Below are 20,815 nucleotides of genomic sequence, written 5' to 3' on the forward strand. Positions count from 1 at the left end.
TTTAAAGATTAAAAAAAATGTTTAAATATATCCTGTTGGCAAGGATATGGAGAAATTAGACCCCTCATATATTGCTGATGGAATATAAAGTGGGATAGTTGCATTGGCAGTTCATCAAATGGTCAAATATAGTCATCACAAGCTTGATCAAAAACTCCAAACCCAAAAGAAATAAAAACAGATTTATACGTAAAAGTTTGTGCACAAATGGTCATAACAGCTTTATTCATAACAGCCAAAATGTAGATACAACCTAAATATCCATCAATTAATTTATGAGAATATAAAATGTGGTATATCCATACAAGGGAATGTTGTTTGGCAATAAAAAGAAATAAAGTTCTAATACATGCTACAACATAAGTGAACCCTAAACATGTTAAGAGAAAAAAAGGCATTCACAAAATACCAAGTATTGTACGATTCCATTTATATGAAATGTCCAGAACAGAGACAAAAAGTAGATTCATGGTTTCTAGGGACTGGAGAGGCTGGGTAATGGATAGTGGGTGCTAATGGGCACAGAGCTTTTTCTGAGGTGATGAAAATATTCTTAAATTGATTATAGCAATGATTGCACAATTCTGTGATATACTAAAAAGCAATGAATTGTACCCTTTAAAAGGCTGAATTATGGACACAGAGCTTTTTCTGAGGTAATGAAAATATTCTAAAACTGATTATGATAATGGTTTTACAATTTTGTAAATATACTAAAAAACACTGAATTGTACACTATGTGTGAATTTTATCATTTCAACTGTTTTTAAAAATATATATTTTATTGATTTTTTATATAGAGGAAGGAAGAGGGATAGAGATTTAGAAACATCGATGAGACAGAAACATCGATCAGCTGCCTCCTGCACACTCCCTACTGGGGATGTGCCCACAACCAAGGTACATGCCCTTGATCTGAATCGAACCTGGGACCCTTCAGTCCGCAGGCCGACGCTCTATCCACTGAGCCAAACTGGTTAGGGCAGTGGTCGGCAAACCGCAGCTCGCGAGCCACATGCGGCTCTTTGGCCCCGTGAGTGTGGCTCTTCCACAAAATACCACGTGCGATTGAAACTTCGTGGCCCATGCGCAGAAGTCGGTTTTCGGAAAGGAGATAGACGAAACATGTATACAAGACGAGTGTGGATGGGAGAGTTGGAAGGGGTCGACCTCAGCGACCGTACCTCAATCAGATTGAGGACGTTTTTAGCAAAGGCCAGCTTAGGAGTACCCTAATTAAGTTAATAACAATGTACCTACCTATATAGTTTAAGTTTAAAAAATTTGGCTCTCAAAAGAAATTTCAATCGTTGTACTATTGATATTTGGCTCTGTTGACTAATGAGTTTGCCAACCACTGGGTTAGGACATTAAAACTGTTTTTAATACTAATTTTCAAATATATTTTTAAAAAAACCAGACAAACAGAAAAAAAACTACTAAAATGGTAGACCTAAATCCAAGCATGTAATGGCATCAAATGTTGAGACTCATAAGCATCAAATAATGAGGACATAAATATGTACCTCATAACAATGATTCAAAATAGATGACGCAAAACTGTCACAAGTAAAGGGATAAATACACAATTCCACAAACATAGTACAGTATGTTAACATTTCTCTTTTGGTAATTAACAAAACTAGATTTTAAAAAATCAATAAATAGCCTCAGCTGGTTTGGCTCAATGGATAGAGCGTAGGCCTGTGGACTGAAGTGTCCTGAGTTCAAATCTGGTCAAGGGCACATGCCCTGGTTGAGGGCGCGGTCCCCAGTAGGGGGCGTGCAGGAGGCAGCCAATCGATGATTCTCTCTCATCATGGATGTTCCTATCTATCTACCCCTTCCTTTCTAAAATCAATAAAAATATTAAACACACACACACACAAATAACCAATATAAGGAATAAAGAAGGAATTATCACTATAGAACCAACAGATATTAAAAGGACAAAAGATTATTAATAACTTTACACTAATCAACAACTTGGATGAAATGGAAAACTTCCCTGAAAAATACAACTTACCAAAATTGGTAAGATGAAACAAATATTTAAAACTATTACAATTAAAGTCTATCAGAAGAAGAGAGATACATCTGTAATAACCTAGTTAAATTTTGATTAAAACACAAAGTGTTCAGAATTAAAGCTTCTTATAAATTACAAGGCTTTATCTTATCCTTAAAATTGATTCTATAGTGTATGATTGGTTTCCACCTGTTACAGGCAGAGTATAAGCTTTCTCGTATCCAGACATTTCAACTCATATTTGATCAGGTTACGTCACTGCACACACAAAATTTTACCCAACACATTTTAGTTTTCTTTCTTTTTTTTTAACGGATATTCTTTTTCTATAGGGAAAGCATGACTCGGAACTATAAATAAAATAACCAATTTCAATGTAATAAGAAAAAAACGCACCGCTAAGTGGACTAAGAACAAAAGATATAATTCTTGTTAAAGAAACCTTTACATTGAATTCATTATCAAAATCCTTCCTCAAAATAGAACCCTAGACTCAGATTTTTCACTGGTAAATTCCTTCATATCACCAAAGAAGAAATAGCATCACTTTCAGAAAACAAATACTTTCAAAAAATAGAGACTAATTCCAAAATCATTTTCAAAGTTCAGCATGAATATAATATTAATGAATATACCAATAATACTAAAACCTGAAACTACAAAAACAATTGCAGACTAACATTCCTCATGTACATAAATGCAAAAATATTTAATAAACTATTAGCAATTTAAATCCAGCAATATATAAAAAGGGTAATACACTGTAACCAAGTAAAGTTTATCCCAGAAATACTAGGTTGTTATAACATTTGAAAATAAAAACAATGAAATTTACCATATTTATTTTTTTAAATATATAATCATCTCAACAGATGAAGAAAAAGCATTTGACAAAAAATATCCATTCAGGCCCTGGCTGATAGCTTAGTTGATTAGAGCATTATCCCAATATGCCAAGTTTGTGAGTTCAATTCCCAGTCAGGGCACATACAAGAATCGATCATTGAATGCATAAATAAGTGAAACAACAAATTGATGTCTCTCTCTCTCACACTCACTCTCACTCTTTCTCTCTCTAAAACAAACTAACAAACAAAAAACTTATTAAAAAAAATATGTATATATATGGCCCTAGCCAATTTGACTCAATGGATAGAGCGTCATCAGCATGTAGACTGAAGGGTCTCGGGTTTGATTCTGGTCAAGGGCACATCGCCTGGGTTATGGGCTTGATCCCTAATGGGGCGTGCAGCAGGCAGCTGATCAATGATTCTCTCTCATCATTATGTTTCTATCTCTCCCTCTTCCTTCCTCTCTGAAACCAATAAAAATATATTTTTAAAATATACATATATACATATATATACACATATGTACATATATATACATATATATGTGTGTGTATATATATATATACATACATACATATATAAATCCAACTATAAACTGCCAGAAAACTAGGAATAGATCTTACTCAACCGGTATATTAATCATATCTTTTCATTTTGATATTTGATACTTTCGGGCCTGCTGATGCTAGAGGAACTGCCCCTCCCTCCAAAGACTGGCTAATTCCTGGAGACAGCAAACCAACTCTCCAGCTAACTTTCATATATAGAGTGTCCCCCCAAAAAATGTATACATACACCTTAAATAATTATAAAGGCAGTATTTATGAAAATACATTTCATTTTTAAAATTGAGCTATCAGCTGTTAAAGTATGTATACAGTTTTTTGGAACAACCTTATATGCAAAGCAACCAATCCAGAGCCCATACCCCCAACCATCTTTATTTTATATTCCAGCCACTATATTTCCCTGCCCTGATCACCGCAGGGCAAGGTACCAGACAACTAGGCAAAGTCCCTATGCCCCCAGAGTCCTTGAAATTATTCGAACTAGATAATCCTAAACCTGATGACCATTCCTTAACTATTTCTTCCCACAGAAACCAAAATAAAGGTTCCTGCCTTTACTTTTTCCCTTTTGTTCCTTCTGCCTAACTAACCCATATGGCTTCCTTGGTGTAACGCCTCCTCTAGGGATCTTTGAATATAACAAACTATCTTTTCAATGGCAGTCCTTCTGATTCTTAATAATAATGAAATCAATATTTAAAACAAACTGGTAACAATCATCAGTAAAAAGCCTACAGCTGACATCATAATTAATGGTACAAAACTGAATGCTTCCCCCAATGAATGGAAACAAGATTTAAGTATATGTAATAAAGGAAGAAATTTTTTTTAAAAAATACAAATTGGAAAGAGGTAAAGTTTTATGACATTATCATGTACTAGAAAAAGCTAAGTTATCACCAAAAATCTCACAGAATTAATGTAAGTATGGTTGTATGACACAGGTCAATACACATAAGTCAATTCTACTGCCATATACTAAGAACAAATAATTAAAAACTGAATTCTTTAAAACCACTTACACAATCACATAAAATATTGAAAAATAAAAAGACATATAAGGCCAAAGATTAAAAACCACAAAATAATGCTTGGAAAAAAAGCAAAGATAACCTAAATAAATGGCGAGCCATACCATGCTAGTAAATAAGAAGATTCAACATTGTTAACATGTCAATTCTCCTCAAAAAGATCTATAGGTTCAAAGCAATTGTAATCATAATCACATCAGTCTTTCTGGAAATGGAAAAACTAATATTAAAATTTATATGAAAGTACTAAGGACTTAGAATATGCAAAGCAATCTTGAAAAGATGAAAAGGGTTGAAGGATTTGCAAATCTGACTAAAAGACTTCCTATACAGTTAAAAATAATCAAAATAATGTGGTAAATGATATAAGGATAGACAAACAGATCAAAGAAACAGAATAAAGATTCCTAAAATAGAGCTCACTTATGCAGCCATGTTATGTTTTACCAAAGCAATCCAATAAGAAAAGGAGAGTTTTTTCAACAAACATTGCAGAAACAATTGGATATTCATTCTCAAAAAATAAAACCTATAAAACTTAATTTGAGATGCATCACAGACCTAAATATAAATTAGCAAAAAACAAAAAGTTTTTGAGGAAACAAAGGAAATTACCTTCATGACTTCAGGGTTAGCCAAAAGTGTCTTAGCTCACAGTAAGCAATAACTATAAAAGAAAAAACTGATAAATTAGACTTAAATATTTCTGCTCATTAAAAGCCATAGTTAAGAAAATAGGAAACCACAGACTTGAAGAAAGTACTTACAAAATATTTATCTAACAAAACACTGGCATATCCAGGACATATAAGAAGATCTCCAACTCAAAAAGAAAAAAAAAAAGACAAAGAATAAAGAAAGAAAAAAAAAGGAGAGAAAGAAGGAAAAGGGCTAAAGGTTTGAACAAATTCTTCATACGAGAAAACACATGAATGATCAATAAGCAAATAAAATGTATTCAATATCACTAGTCATTAAAAAATGCAAAATAAAACCAGTTCTAGTCAAGATGGGAGTAAAAGGGACCAGATTTAGCCTTCTGTATGAAGTAATAAAAACCTAACAAAATGTATGAAAAATTAGCACTAAAGTTTTTAGACAACAAATAATGAAAGACAGTGATTCCTAGGAGACAAGAAACAAATGACATGAGCCATACATTTGCCAGCTTACTGCCTTGAGAGTTTCCAGGCGGTGGAACAGGGAGAAGAAACCCAGGCAGGGCCTGTCTCCCCAAGGTGTGGAAATGGAGCTGCGAGTCCAAGGAAGCCAAGGTGGCTAGACCTCACAAGGGAGACCAGCACTGAGTAGAGAGCTGAGGAGAGAGAGAAAAATGAAGAGATCTACAGAGGCTGATCCTAGAATATGTTGAGTAACTAATCAGCCATGCATGTGAGAGACCTATTCAAGGCTAGGGAGAGAACCACCAAAAGATTTAGAATAGCACCCAGAATTCATACAAGGATGCAGATAATGCTTGTTCCCAAAAGCCAGAATGCAAAACCTAGTAATTCATATCACATCAGAGTACTAAGAAGGGTAATGCCTCAGGAGGAGGGAAAATTTAACCCTAAACATAGCTCTGGTCTGTCAAACAAAACAAAAACAAAACCTAAAAGGAACAAACTATTTTTCAGTAAATTAACCATGTCATAGAACAAAGTCAAAAAATATTTTTAGGCATACAAAAACAGAGAACCAAACAAGGTAAAATTCATAATGAATAAAAGTCAATAAAGACATACCCAGATACAGGAAATTATACCCCTAATGAAACAAAAACCAGCCAGTCAAACCAATCTTAAAATAACATAGATAGAATTATTACCCAAGTCCTTTTTTTAAAATATATTTTTGATTTCAGAGAGGAAGGGAGAGAGAGATAGGAACATCAATGATGAGAGAGAATCATTGATCAGCTGCCTCTAGCATGCCCAGCACTGGGGATCAAGCCCGCAACCCGGGCATGTGCCCTGACCGAGAATCAAACTGTGACTTCCTGGTTCATAGTTCAATGCTCAACCACTGAGCCATGCCAGCCAGGCACCCAAGTCCTTTAAAACAATTATTATGAATACATTCCATATGTTTAAGAAACTAGAGGAAACATTAAACATGTTAAGTAAATACATCCAAGAATAAAAAAAATTGGACATTTAGAGATGAAAATTACAAGGTCTAAGATAAAAAAACATACTGTATGAGATTTACAGCACATGAAACTAAGTAATAGTTACTAACTAAAATGAAACCCAGAGGGAAAAATACCTTAAAAAAGGAACAAAGCATAAGTTAGCTGTGAGATAACTTCAAGAGGCCAAAATACTTGTAATTGGAGCCACAGGAGATAAATACAGAAAACGAAAGTCTGAAGAAATAATGCCAACAATTTGCCATATTTAATGATAATTATCAACAAAGAACAAAGTACTCTTTAAATAAACACTAAGCAACAGAACCATGAAACAATGTAAAGCACAACATATCATGATCAAATTACCTAAAACCAAATAAAGCAAAAGTCTTTAAAAAGCAGCCAGAGAAAAAGGTCCTATTACGTACTGCAAAATCAAAAGAAAATTGAAATGATTATATTAATTTCATGTAAAGTAGATTTGAAAATCAAAAGATTATCAAAAAAGAGGGCCATTTCACAAAGATAAAGGGTTTAACTCATTAAGAAGATACAAAAATCCTCAACATTTACTCACTGAATAACAGTTTCAAAATGCATAAAGTAAAAATAACTACAAGAAATTTAAACATCCACAATTACATTTAGAGATTTCAAAAGAACTCTCTCAATAGCTGATAGAACCAGTAGACAGAAAATCAGTAATGGTACAGATCCTTGAACAATATTATCTACCAGAATATCCACAACCAAATTGACATGAAGTAACATTTATAGAACACTCTACACAAACTAGAATACACATTCTGTTCAAGGACAAATGAAACACTCACCAAGAGATCATAATCAGGCCATGAAACAACTCAATAAATTTTTAAGTTTCGGGTCATACATACAAAAATTTTCTCTGACCAATTTTAGAAATCAGTGTAAAATCCCTAAATATTTAGAATCTAAATATACTAAAGTAAGCAATGGATCAAAGAAGAAATTTAAAAAGGAAATAAAAAATAATTTAAATAAATAAAAGTAAAACCGAAATTTGTGGAAGAAAATTAAAGCAATAATTGAGGGAGAAATTTATAGCACTAAATGCCTATATTAGAAAAGAACTCAAATCAGTGACTTCATCTTGTACCTTAAGAAACTAGAAGAGGTTTAGCTCAGTAGTTGAGCATCAACCCATGAAACAGTAGGTCATGGTTCGATTCCCAGTTGGGGAACATGCCCGGGCTGAGGGCTTGATCCCAGTAGGGAGTGTGCAGGAGGCAGCCAGGGAAAAAAATAAAAAGAGCAGAGCAGAAAATAAGGAAATATAAAACAGAAAAATACTGCAAACTCAATGAAATCAAAGGCTAGACTTCATTTCTGAAAGGATGAAGTAGATATACTTTTTCCTATTCCTAAGTACAAACAAAAACTGTGAACATCCTACATAATAAAGAGCTAATATGCAAATGGTCGTCATGCCCTCACACCATCACACCATGATGCCCTCACACCGTCACAATCCATCACCAGGAGGCTGTGTGCACAGTGGGCGTGCGCACCGAGGTGTGCGTGAGTGGGCGGGGACTTGATGCTGTGTGCGCGGTGCAGAGGCGGGTCCCAGCAGCTCCACGCAGCGATGCTGGGGGTTCCGGCGGCTCTGCACGGCGAAGCCTGGGGGTCCCACGGCTCCACGTGGCGCGGAGGCGGGACCCCCAGCTCCAGCCTACCTCTTTGGGGCAATCCATCGAGGAGCCCCAGTGGGTGGGCGGGGCCTACCTCTTTGGGGCGATCGATTGCGGGGCTCCCGCACTGTGAGAGGGCACAGGCCAGGCTGGGGAACCCCACCCCGCCGCCCCAAGTGCACGAATTTCATGCACCAGGCCTCTAGTTATAAATAAAACATATGTTTTAAAAGGTGGTTAAGAAGGCAAATTAGATAGAGACCACAGGACCCAAGGAACAACAGAGCAGTGAGTTCCCTGAGTTTTCTTTTTACCTAAGATATCCCATTCTTGAAATGGAAGAAGTCAATACCTCAAAACCACCAACAAACACAGACCCCTCCAAAAAAAGCCTTCTCTCTCTCGATAAGAAACTGGGTAGGGGGAATATTAGTTAGAAAGAACACTTTTTTAAACAGCAGCAGCTCCACATCACACAAAAAAATTGTGGTTGAGTGGGGAACCTAGACATTCACCCTCGTGAGACTATGAGTCATCCCAAAACTGCTACTGGGGTAGTGTAAAAATAGGTTAAGTAGGGAATCAGAACTTTCATGCTTACTGGCTTGTTATGAGAACTTCCTTCTGGTGTCAATGAGACAAAATGGGAAGTCTGAACGTCCATCTCCATCCAGCAGTAAAGAGGGAACCCACCACCATGTGTCTCCACAGGTATGGTGTCAGAGAGGGTCTAACAAGAAGTCAGGACTTTCACCAACACACAGTGGTAAATGGGGCCACATCCTTTGAGATCAGATAGGGAACCATAACTCCCAAGTCTACTCAGCAATAACAAGCAGCTTCCCTCAAATGTCAACAGAGGCCAAGTAGGGCAACTTGAAATTCATCCCCTACCTGGCATAAGGAGATAGCACCCGTACTCTTCCCTTGTCAGACAAATGTCAGGGAAAGCGAACTAAAACAGCTTTATATAAGATGCAAAGTCCCAAAAATGTTCAGGTTTCAAAAAAACACTTGTCATACCAAGAACTCGGAAGATCTCGAACTGAACTGAAAAAGACACTCAGATACCAACACTGAGATATTTGTAATTTTAACTTCTGACAGAGATATCAGAATTATCTGAAGATTTTAAAGCAGCCATTATAAAAATGAGGAAACAAGAGAAATGAAAAACAGAAAGCCTCAACAACAAAAAATTGAGGGCATAAAGAAAATAAATGGAAATTTTACAACTGAAAAGTACAATAAGCAAAATAAACAGCTCAATGGATGACCTCAATAGCAGTATAAAGGAGATTAAAAGAATCAGTGAACCATAAGACATAATGAAAGTTACCTAATGTGCCCTAGCTGGTTTGGCTCAGTGAATAGAGCATCAGCCTGAGAACTGAAGGGTCCCTGGTTTGATTCTGGTCAAGGGCAAATGCCTGGGTTGTGGGCTCAATCCCCAGTAGGGGACGTGCAGGATTCTCTCTCACCATTGATGTTCCTATCTCTACCTCTTCCTTCCTCTCTGAAATCAATAAAAACAATCTTTAAAAAAAAGAAGAAAGTTACCTAATGTAACTTTCAGAGAGAAAATAGACTGAATAAAAATAAACAAACAGAGTCTCACAGATCTTTGGGACCCTAACAAAAAAAGCAGCCATCCTTTTTAGTCATCAGTGTCCCAAAAAGGAGAGGAGAAATAAGGTAAGACTGGAAAAGTGCTCAAATAAATAACAGCTGAAAAATTCCCAAATTTGGCAAGACAAAACTACAGATTCAAGATCAATAGAACAGAACAGAAAACCCAGAAAAAGTCAAAAATTCCCAGCTGTATAAAGCTGCCAGAGAAATTTTTTCAGCAAATGGCATTGAGCATTTGGACACCCACAGGAGAAAAGAACCCACAAAAACCCTTTACCTGAGTTTCACACCTTATACAAATATGATCTCAAAATGTATCACAAGTTTAAGTGTATAGCATAAAACTATAAAACTTTTAAAAGAAAACAGGAAATTTGGTGGAATTTAGAGTTAGAAAAAGAGTTATTAGATGTTACAACAAAAGCATGTACCATAAAAAGAAAAATTCATAAACTGAACTTCAACAAAATTAAAGCCTGTATAGAAAAGCCCATTAGGAGGAAAAACACAAGTTCCAGCACTGGAAAAAAAATAAAGAGCAAATCACAGACTTGACCAAGCACTCATATCTACAATATATAAGAACTGTCAAACTCTACAGCAGTGGTGCTCAACCTTCCTAATGCCACGACCCTTTAATACAGTTCCTCATGTTGTGGTGACCCCCAATTTCGTTGTTACAAATTGAACATAATTAAAGCATAGTGATTAATCACAAAAACAATATGTAATTATATATGTGTTTTCTGGTGGTCTTAGGTGACCCCTGTGAAAGGGTCGTTTGACCCCCAAAGGGGTCTCGACCCACAGGTTGAGAACCACTGCTCTACAGTAAAAAAAAAAAAAAAAAAAGGAAATGATGGCAAAATCACTATTTGAGGAGCAAATTACATAAACAAAGGAACCACTAATGCACCAGAAGATTGAAGAAGGAACAAAGAGTATGGGGACAGTAAGGGTAGCAAGGACTAATGAGGATTCATTCTTTACCCTAGGCCCAAGGGAGAGAAGAAGGCCTATGTTTGACTGGCTCTGTCAATGATGCTTTTGAATGTTACCAACAAAATTGGAATATCTAAAATAAACTGAGTCCAGCAAGCTAATTCAAAATATATGTTTTCAACCCTGGCTGGTTTGGCTCAGTGGATAGACCGTCGGCCTGCAGAATGAAGGGTCCCGGGTTCGATTCCGGTCAAAGGCACATGCCTGGGTTGCAGGCTTGATCCCCAGTAGGGGGCGTGCAGGAGGCAACCAATCAATGATTCTCTCTCATCATTGATGTTTCTATCTCTCTTTCCCTCTCCCTTCCTCTGAAATCAATAAAGATATATTTAAATATATATATATATATATTTTTTTCCCCTAAACAAATAAACAGGTAAACAAGCAAGCAAAAAGCAAATCAGAAAATATGCAAAAGTGCCATGGCCGGCGTAGCTCAGTTCGTTGGGCAATGTCCTGTGCACTGAAAGAAAGGTTGCTGGCTTGATTCCCGGTCAGGGCACATGCCCAGATCTCAGGTTCAATCTCCAGGAGAGGGCATGTAGGAGGCAGTCGAACAATGCTTCACTCTCACATGCATGTTTCTCTCCTTCTCTCTTCCTCTCTCTCTGAATATCTTCTTTTTTTTTTAATAGGCAAAAGTTGCCCTAGCCCAGTGGTCGGCAAACTGCGGCTCGGCAAACCGCGGCTCGCAAGCCACATGCGGCTCTTTGGCCCCTTGAGTGTGCTCTTCCACAAAATACCGGCTCTTCCACAAAATACCGACTTCTGCGCATGGGCCACGAAGTTTCAATCGCACTGTACATGCACTCCTGCACGTGGTATTTTGTGGAAGAACCACACTCAAGGGGCCAAAGAGCCGCATGTGGCTCAAGAGCCAAGGTTTGCCAACCACAGCCCTAGCCAGTTTGGCTCAGTGTATAGAGCGTCAGCCTGCGGACTGAAGGTTCCCAGGTTTGATTCCGGTCAGGAGCACATGCCCGGGTTGTGGCCTCAATCCCCAGTGTGAGGCGTGCAAGAGGCAGCCAATCAATGATTCCCTCTCATCATTGATGTTTCTCTTTCTCTCTCTCTCTCTCTCTGAAATCAATGAAAATATTTAAAAAACAAAAAGCTTCATTAAAAAAAAATAAAGAAAAAATATCCTCAGGTGAGGATTAAAAGAAAAAAGAAAGATAGCAAATAAGCACATCATCAGCCATTAGGTAAATGCAAATTAAAACCACATATGACAGCACTACACATCCATTAAAATCCTATATAATAAAAGGCTAATATGCAAATTGTCCCCTTGGGAGTTTGACTGATCGGGAGTTTGACCCCTCACTATGATGTGCACTGACCACCAGGGGGCAGCGCAGAACAAAGGCCCCGATTGGCCCTGATTGCCGGCCAGGCCTAGGGACCCTACCCATGTATGAATTTCGTGCACCAGGCCTCTAGTTACTAAATAAAAAGAATAGTTACAAAGTCACATGCTGGCAATGATTGCTCACAGATTTCTTTTTTTTTTTTTTTTAAATATATTTTATTGACTTTTTTACAGAGAGGAAGGGAGAGGGATAGAGAGAAACATCGATGAGCGAGAAACATCGATCAGCTGCCTCCTGCACACTCCCCACCGGGGATGTGCCCGCAGCCAAGGTACATGCCCTTGACCGGAATCGAACCTGGGACCCTTGAGTCCACAGGCCGACGCTCTACCCACTGAGCCAAACCAGTTAGGGCTGCTCACAGATTTCTGATGGAAATGTAAAATGGTACACTCACTCTGGACAAAACCTTGGCAATTTTTTTATTTTATTTTATTGATTTTAGAGAGAGGAAGGGGAGGGAAATAGAGACAGAGGGAAGGGGAGAGAAAAAGAAACATCCATCGGTTACCTCCTTCATGCACCCAACCCAGGATGGAAACGGCAACATAGGTATGTATCCGGACAGGGAATCAAACCTTGAACCGCACCAGCCAGGGCACTTTGGCAATTTCTTTAAAAAAAACAAAGACTAAACATGCAGCTACCATACAACTCAGCAACTGTGTAACTGGACATGCATCCCAGAGAAATGAAGACCTATGTTCACACAAAAACCTGCACATGAATGTTTATAACAGCATTATCATAATAGCCACCAACTAGAAGTACCTGAGATATCTTTCAGCAGATGAATGGTTAAACAAACTGTGGTTTGTTCCTTAGTGTTCTACTCATAACAAAGAACACTAAGGAATAAAAAGGAACAAACCACTAATATATTCAACCACTTGGATGAATCACCAGAGAATTATGCTGAGCGAAAAAACCCAATCCCCCAAAGTTATTATGTTCCATGATTCCATTTATATAACATCCTTGAAATAACAAAATTACAAAACTGGATAATATATTAGTGGTTACCAAGGACTAAGCCTGGTGGCAGTAAAGAATCAGATGTGGCTATAAAAAAGGGCACCTGAAGGATCCTTGTGGTGATGGAATTATTCTGTTAACTATATTAATTTCAATATCCTGGTGGTGATACTGTCCTATAGTTCTTCAAGATGTTAGCATTGGAGAAACTGGGTAAATGGAAGAAGATGTCTTTGTATTATTTATTACAACGGCATGTCTCTACATTTGACTCAAAAGGTTTAGTATTAAAATAATTGCAAATAGCCGAAACCGGTTTGGCTCAGTGGATAGAGCGTCGGCCTGCGGACTGAAAGGTCCCAGGTTCAATTCCGGTCAAGGGCATGTACCTGGGTTGCAGGCACATCCCCAGTAGGAGATGTGCAGGAGGCAGCTGATCGATGTTTCTCTCTCATCGATGTTTCTAACTCTCTATCTCTCTCCCTTCCTCTCTGTAAAAATTCAATAAAATATATTTTAAAAAAAATAATAATAATAATTGCAAATAAACAATACAAAAAGAAGATTAAGAAAGCTATTGCATAGTGCTCCCTCCCATCACACCCACATCCTTTCCCCTCCACCACTTTTCCCCCTCCAGGCAAGATACCTTTACTTTCCTACCTTCATGGGCCTTTCCTATGCTTCTATAATTTGTTTTCTGAGCCCATTTTTTCTACCACTCACTTCTTCTACCTCTGTGACTTTCTTTTCTTTTTAAATATATTTTTATTGATTTCACAATGGAAGGGAGAGGGAGAGAGAGATAGAAACATCAATGATGAGAGAGAATCATAGATCGGCTGCCTCCTGCACTCCCCCTACTGGGTATCAAGGCTGAAACCCAGGCATGTGCCCTGACCAGGAATCCAACCGTGATCGCCTGCTTCATAGGTCAACACTCAAACACTGAGCCATACCAGCCAGGCTACCTCTGTGACTTTCTAAATAAACTTCCCTTATTAAAAAAAAGGAAGAAAAGGAAAAAAAGGAAGGGAGGGAGAGAGGGAGGGAGGGAGGGAGGGAGGGAGGGAGGGAGGGAGGGAGGGAGGGAGGAAGGAAGGAAGGAAGGGAGGAAGGAAGGAAGGAAGGAAGGAAGGAAGGAAAAGAGCCCTGGCCAGTGATTTTAGCAGGTCACAGGGTTAAGGGCATGTACCTGGGCTGCAGGTTCAATCTCCACCCCCAGTTGGGGTGCTTCCAGGAGGCAACCAGTAGATGTGAAATCACTCACATTGATGTTTCTCTCTCTCCTTTCTCTCTCCCCTTCCTCCCCCCAGCCCTTTCCTTCCTTCCCTTCCTTACACTCTCTCTGAAAAGCAACTGAGAAAATATCCTCTGGTGAAGATTAACAAAAAGAAAAAGAAAGAAAGAATGAAACAATTGCATCAAAAAAATACACGCAAAAACCTTATGATAAGATGATCTAAGGAGTCAAAGAATTTGTACACCTAAAACCACACAATGCTGCTGAAAGTACAGATAACATAAATAAATGTTCATGGATCAGAAGATCCAATGTTGTTAAGATGTCACCACTCTCCAAAGTGATCTTCAAATTCAAGGCAATCCCCACTGAAAATCCCAACATTTTACATTAGTAGAAAAATGCACTGCAAGACATTTGGTCTTGTCCAAACATCCACAGACATATTTGGTCCACCCCAAGAGGTCCTTGATATTTATTTGGTTCTGTCCAAAACATCCACAGAGACATTTGATCCACACCAAAATGTCTTTGAAATTGGTACTGAGGGGGAGAAACAAGATGGTGGCATAGGTAAACTCTGGTACTCGCCGACTCACACAGCCACATCAAAATTACAACTAAAATACAAAACAAACATCATTCAGAACCTCCTGAATGTGGCTGAATGGAAATACTACAACTAGAGAAGTAAGGTAAGTACATCGAGACTGATCGGAGGGGCAGAACAGGTTGGTCTGAAACCCATGTGTGGACTGTTTTTAATCGGGAGGGATATCTTGGCTGCAGAGGCCTCCCCTGGGAAGCAAGGGGTCCCAGCCCCACACCAGACCCCCAGTATAGGGTTCCAGAACTGGGAAGAGAAATCTCTGTAAGTTCAGGCTGTAAAAAATAGTGGCAATTGTGGATGAGTGACACACAGGCTGCCAGAGACCAAGCAGATCCTCCCAAAGGGCGGGTGCACAGACTTACATGGTCCTACACCCGCTGAGCTCCAGCATCAGGAGACCCAGGGACATACGGTGAAGAACTGGATTATCTGGCATCAGGGTAGGAACTCAGAATCAGCTTTCTGCCAAATGAGGGGGCTCACAGGTGTCACTGTTTCTGTGCTGACAACCAGCCCATCTCGTACTAAGACCTCCCCTATTCCAGGGTTGATTGGCAGCCATGTCTGAGTTTCCATCAGCCTGGCTAACATTGTTCACTCCACCCTGGTGATTCCCTGAGACCCCGCCCCATCCTATTTGCAGCTCGACCCAAGCTGTTTCTATTGGCTTTTCCATATGAATGGCCTGTCCCAGCTCAGTCTTCAGACTTTTCTAAAATCTCTCAAACAAGCAGCAATAAGAGGCCCAAGACCTGTCACTAGCACCAGCCTACCTTGTCTCAAAGCTGGTCCTTGGCTGGGCATTTCCAAGCCCAATACAAATAGCAGGCATCTGCAGATCTCTCTGTAGCTCCTACCAGGTGGCCCCAGGCAGTGGCCGACTTTGGACATACCAGGAAGCCCCAGAGCCAGAGAACCCAGTGGACATCTTCAGATCATACCAGATTACAACTCTATACATCCACAAGCGACACTCAAGGGACAGACTCAGTGAGCACCAAAGCCCCACTGAAGCAAGTCCTTCTCCATAGGGGTGTCTTCCTGCATAGCAGCTCTTCCAATTAGTTGCAGCTGGTCCTCACAGCCAATTGTCCTGGAGGTCAAGTCCTCCTAGTGACGCCAACAGCAATCAAGGCTCAACTACAACAAAACTGTGCATACAGCCCAGAAAGGGGCACACCTAGAGTGCCCAGCTCAGGTGACTGGGGAAGCTGAGACACTGGGCCCTATAGGACACCTACTACACAAGGCCACTCTACCAATTCCAGGAGACATAGCAGCTCTACCTAGTACATAGAAACAAACACAGAGAAGCAACCAAAATGCAGAGACAAAGAAACATGTCACAAATGAAAGAAACAGAAGCAAGCAAACTACTGGATACAGAATTCAAACCAATGGTTATAAAGTTGCTCAAGGATCTAATGAGAGCATCAAGGGACTTAATGAGACTTTCAAGGATCTTAGTGAGAATTTCAAAGACATGAAAAAGGACCAATCAGAAAATAAGCATACATTAACTGAAATAAAGAATAATTTACAGGATTCAACAGTAGAGTAGAGGATTCCAAAAATCAAATTAATGATTTGGAAAGGAGGAAGCAAAAATCACCCAACAGAAAAGCAAGCCGTAACCGGTTTGGCTCAGTGGATAGAGCCTCGGCCTGCGGACTGAAAGGTACCAGGTTCAATTCCGGTCAAGGGCATGTACCTTGGTTGCGGGCACATCCCCAGTAGGGGGTGTGCAGGAGGCAGCTGATTGGTGTTTCTCTCTCATCGATGTTTCTAACCTTCTATCCCTTTCCCTTCCTCGCTGTAAAAAAATCAATAAAATGTATTTAAAAAAAAAAAAGAAAGAAAGAAAAGCAAAAAGAAAAAAGAATCCAAAAACATGAAGATAGTGTAAGGAACCTCTGGGACAACTGCAAGCATACCAACATTCTCATTATAGGGGTTCCAGAAGGAGAAGAGAGATTCCAAGATATTGAAAACCTATTTGAAGAAATAATGACAGAAAACTTCCCCTACCTGGTGGAGAAATAGACTTACAAGTCCAGGATGTGAAGAGTCTCAAACAAGAGGAAGCCAAAAAACCCACACCAAGACACATCATAATTAAAATACCAATGGCTAAAGACAAAGAGAGAATCTTAAAAGCAGTTAATTACCTACAAAGGAGCGCCCATACAACCGTCAGCTGATTTCTCAAAAGAAACTTTACAGGCCAGAAGAGAGTGGCAAGAAATATCCAAAATGATGACTAGCAAGGACCTACGACCAAGATTACTCTACCCAGCAAAGCTATCATTTAGAATTGAACGTCAGAGAGCTTCACAGACAAGAAAAAGCTAAGGAGTTCATCACCACCAAACCAGTATTACATGAAAAGTTGAAGGGTATTCTTTAAGAAAAGGAAGAAGAAGAAGAAAAAAAGATTAAAAATATCAGCAATAAATGGCTATAAAATACATATCTATCAACTGAATCTAAAAATCAAAATAAATGAACAAGGTATATATTGAACAAAATAAACTGATGAATAAAATAGAATCAGAGGCATGGAAACGTGGAACAGACTTACAAATCTCAGAGGGAAGGGGGACCAGAAAGAGATCAACCAAATTATCTTATATGCATATACTAATACGCATTACCTATGGATACAGACAATAGGGTGGTGAAGGCCAATATGTCCAATAAGGAGTTAATAGCCAAAACATGTAAGGAACTCAAACAACTAAACATAAAAACAAATCCAATTGAAAAATGGGCAGAGAACCTGAATAGACATTTCTCCAAAGATGTCACACAGATGGCCAAGAGACACATGAAAAAATAATCAACATCACTGATCATCAGGAAAATGCAAATCAAAACAACAATGCGATAACATCTCACACCTGTCAGAATGGCTATTATCAAAAAGACAACAAAGAATACGTGTTGGCAAGGATTTGGAGAAAAAGGAACCCTTGTGCAGCCACTATAGAAAATAGCATGAGAGTTCTCAAAAAATTAAAAATAGAAACACCATATGACCCAGCAATCCCACTTCTGGGTATTTATCCAAAGAAATTGAAAACACTAGTTCAAAAAGATACATGCATCCCTGTGTTCACTTCAGCATTATTTACAATAGCCAAGATACAGATGCAACCTAGATGTCCAACAACGTATGATGTGGTATATATGCAAATTTTTTTTCATATATACATTATATACCCAAAGGGAATTTTTTTTCAGCCATAAAATATACATATATACAACTGGAATATTATTCAGCCATAAAAAGAATGAGATCTTGCCAACTACAACAACAATGATGGACCTATCTATATACAGTGAGTGGCCAGATTATTATGACCACCTGACGTTTGTAGGCAAATTAGCTATAATTTCGCACTGAAGTTGCTAGAGGGCCAGAACATTATAAATAGGGAAGCAAGTTGTTTACCACGACAGAAGTGATTTTTTTCAGAAGATATGGGTAAACAACGCGATTTAACAGACTTTGAATGTGGGATATATATATATAGATATACACACACACACACATATATACATAAACACACACTGAGTGGCCAGATTATTATGACCACCTGTTTGTAGGCAAATCAGCCGTACACTGCATCGTATGGGATATGGAAGCCGAAGGCCTGTTCAAACACCTTTGCTGTCTGCAGTTACCAAGATAAAACATCTCCAATTCGGATTGGACAGTCGAGCATCGGAAAAAAGTCATGTGGTCCGATGAATCACATTTCCAGTTGCATCATGCAGATGGAGAGTGAGAATTTGGCGGAAACAGCATGAAAGTATGCACCCCACATGCATGAGTACAACCCTTCAAGCTGGTGGAGGCAGTGTTATGGTTTGGGGCATGTTTTCCTGGCATGATTTGGGCCCTTTAATTTGTGTGGAACAATGTCTGAATAGCACAACATACCTAAGTATAAGTGCTGTTCAAGTTCATCCTATCATGTTGATGGCGTATCCCAATGGAGATGGCTTCTTCCAACAAGACAATGCGCCATGCCACAGTGCTCATATTGTGCAGGAGTGGTTTCAAGAACATGAGGGAGACTTTACCTTGCTTAGGTGGCCCCCACAATCACCAGATCTCAATCCAATTGAGCATTTGTGGGATGAAGTTAAAAGAGCCATCAGGCAGCTGGTTCCACAACCATCAAATCTCACAGAACTGGACAGTACTATTCATCAGGCATGGTGTCAGATTCCTTGCATCACTTTCAACATCTCGTTGAGTCAATGCCAAGAAGAATCACCGCATTATTGAAGGCAAAAGGTGGCCCAACAAAGTACTGATGGGGTGGTCATAATAATCTGGCCACTCAGTGTGTGTGTGTGTGTGTGTGTGTGTGTGTGTGTGTGTGTATCCCACGTTCAAAGGCTGTTAAATCACATTGTTTACTCATATCTTCTGAAAAAAAATCACTTCTACTGTCATGGTAAACAACCTGCTTCCCTATTTATAATGGTCTGGCCCTCTAGCAACTTCAGTATAAAAGCCTAAGGCTAAGCGACCATCACAACCGAACGGACGACCCAACAGGCTGCATGGGGCAAGCAGGCCAGCAGGAGGTTAGTGACGACCAAACGACTGAACAGCAGGCTGCAAAGATGGCGGCACCCACAGCCAATAAGGAGGGAATATGCTAATTGACTGTCACGCCCTCAAAGATGGCGGCACCCACAGCCACAAGATGGCCAGCAGGAAGGGCAGTTAGGGGTGACCAGGCCAGCAGGGGAGGGCAGTTGGGGGGGACCAGCCCTGCAGGGAATGGCAGTTGGGAGCAACCGGGCCGGCAGAGAAGGGCAGTTGGGGGTGATCGTACTGGCAGGGGAGCAGTTAGGCATTGATCAGGCTGGCAGGGGAGTGGTTAGGGGGTGATCAGGCCTGGCAGGCAGAAGCAGTTAGGGGCAATCAGGCAGGTAGGCAGGCGAGAGGTTGGGAGCCAGCAGTCCCAGATTGTGAGAGGGATGTCCCAGATTGGAGAGGGTGCAGGCTGGGCTGAGGGACAACCCACTCCCCACCTGGTGCACAAATTTCGTGCACCAGGCCTCTAGTAGGATATAATGTGAAATAAGCCAGACAGAAAGACAAACATCATATAATTTCACTTTGATGTAGAATCTAAACAAACAAAGCAAACTCATAGATATGGAGAACAAACTGATGGTTGCCAGATGGGGATGAAGGGATAGGCAAAAAAATAAAGAGGATTAAGTATAAACTGCCAATTATTAAATTAGTCATGGGATGTAAAGTACACAATAGGGAACGTATACAGTCATTGGTATTGTAATAACTATATCTGGTGTCAAATGGGTACTAGACTTATGAATGTGATCACTTCATAAGGCATATAAATGTCTAATTACTATGTTGTACATCTGAAACTAATATAATACTGTATGTAACTATATCTTTAAAATTTTTTTTTATTTCTGGATATAGGCATTGGTGATGGTTATACATCATTGTGAATTTACTTAATGCCACTGAACTGCACATTCAAAAATGGTTAAAATGCATATATGCATCATTGTGTATATTTTATGTTGTGTATATTTTACCAGAATTAAAAAATGAGCCCTAACCGGTTTGGCTCAGTGGATAGAGCGTTGGCCTGCGGACTGAAGGGTCCCAGGTTCAATTCCAGTCAAGGGCA

At 39.3% G+C, this 20,815-nt stretch overlaps 1 protein-coding gene and 1 non-coding gene across 14 annotated transcripts in view; one reads left to right on the top strand and one right to left on the bottom strand.

Annotated features, from left to right (window-relative positions):
• Positions 1-20,815, bottom strand: part of MLLT10 (MLLT10, histone lysine methyltransferase DOT1L cofactor) — a 218,037-nt gene that overhangs the window by 173,621 nt on the left and 23,601 nt on the right. The window lies entirely within an intron of this gene.
• On the top strand, positions 10,770-10,835 carry LOC111827108. Its single transcript, XR_002830604.1, has one exon. It is a non-coding gene; the product is annotated as a small nucleolar RNA SNORD42 (small nucleolar RNA).

The sequence above is a fragment of the Myotis lucifugus genome, unplaced genomic scaffold, assembly GCF_000147115.1.
Source record: "Myotis lucifugus unplaced genomic scaffold, Myoluc2.0 scaffold_132, whole genome shotgun sequence".
Taxonomy (NCBI): domain Eukaryota; kingdom Metazoa; phylum Chordata; class Mammalia; order Chiroptera; family Vespertilionidae; genus Myotis; species Myotis lucifugus.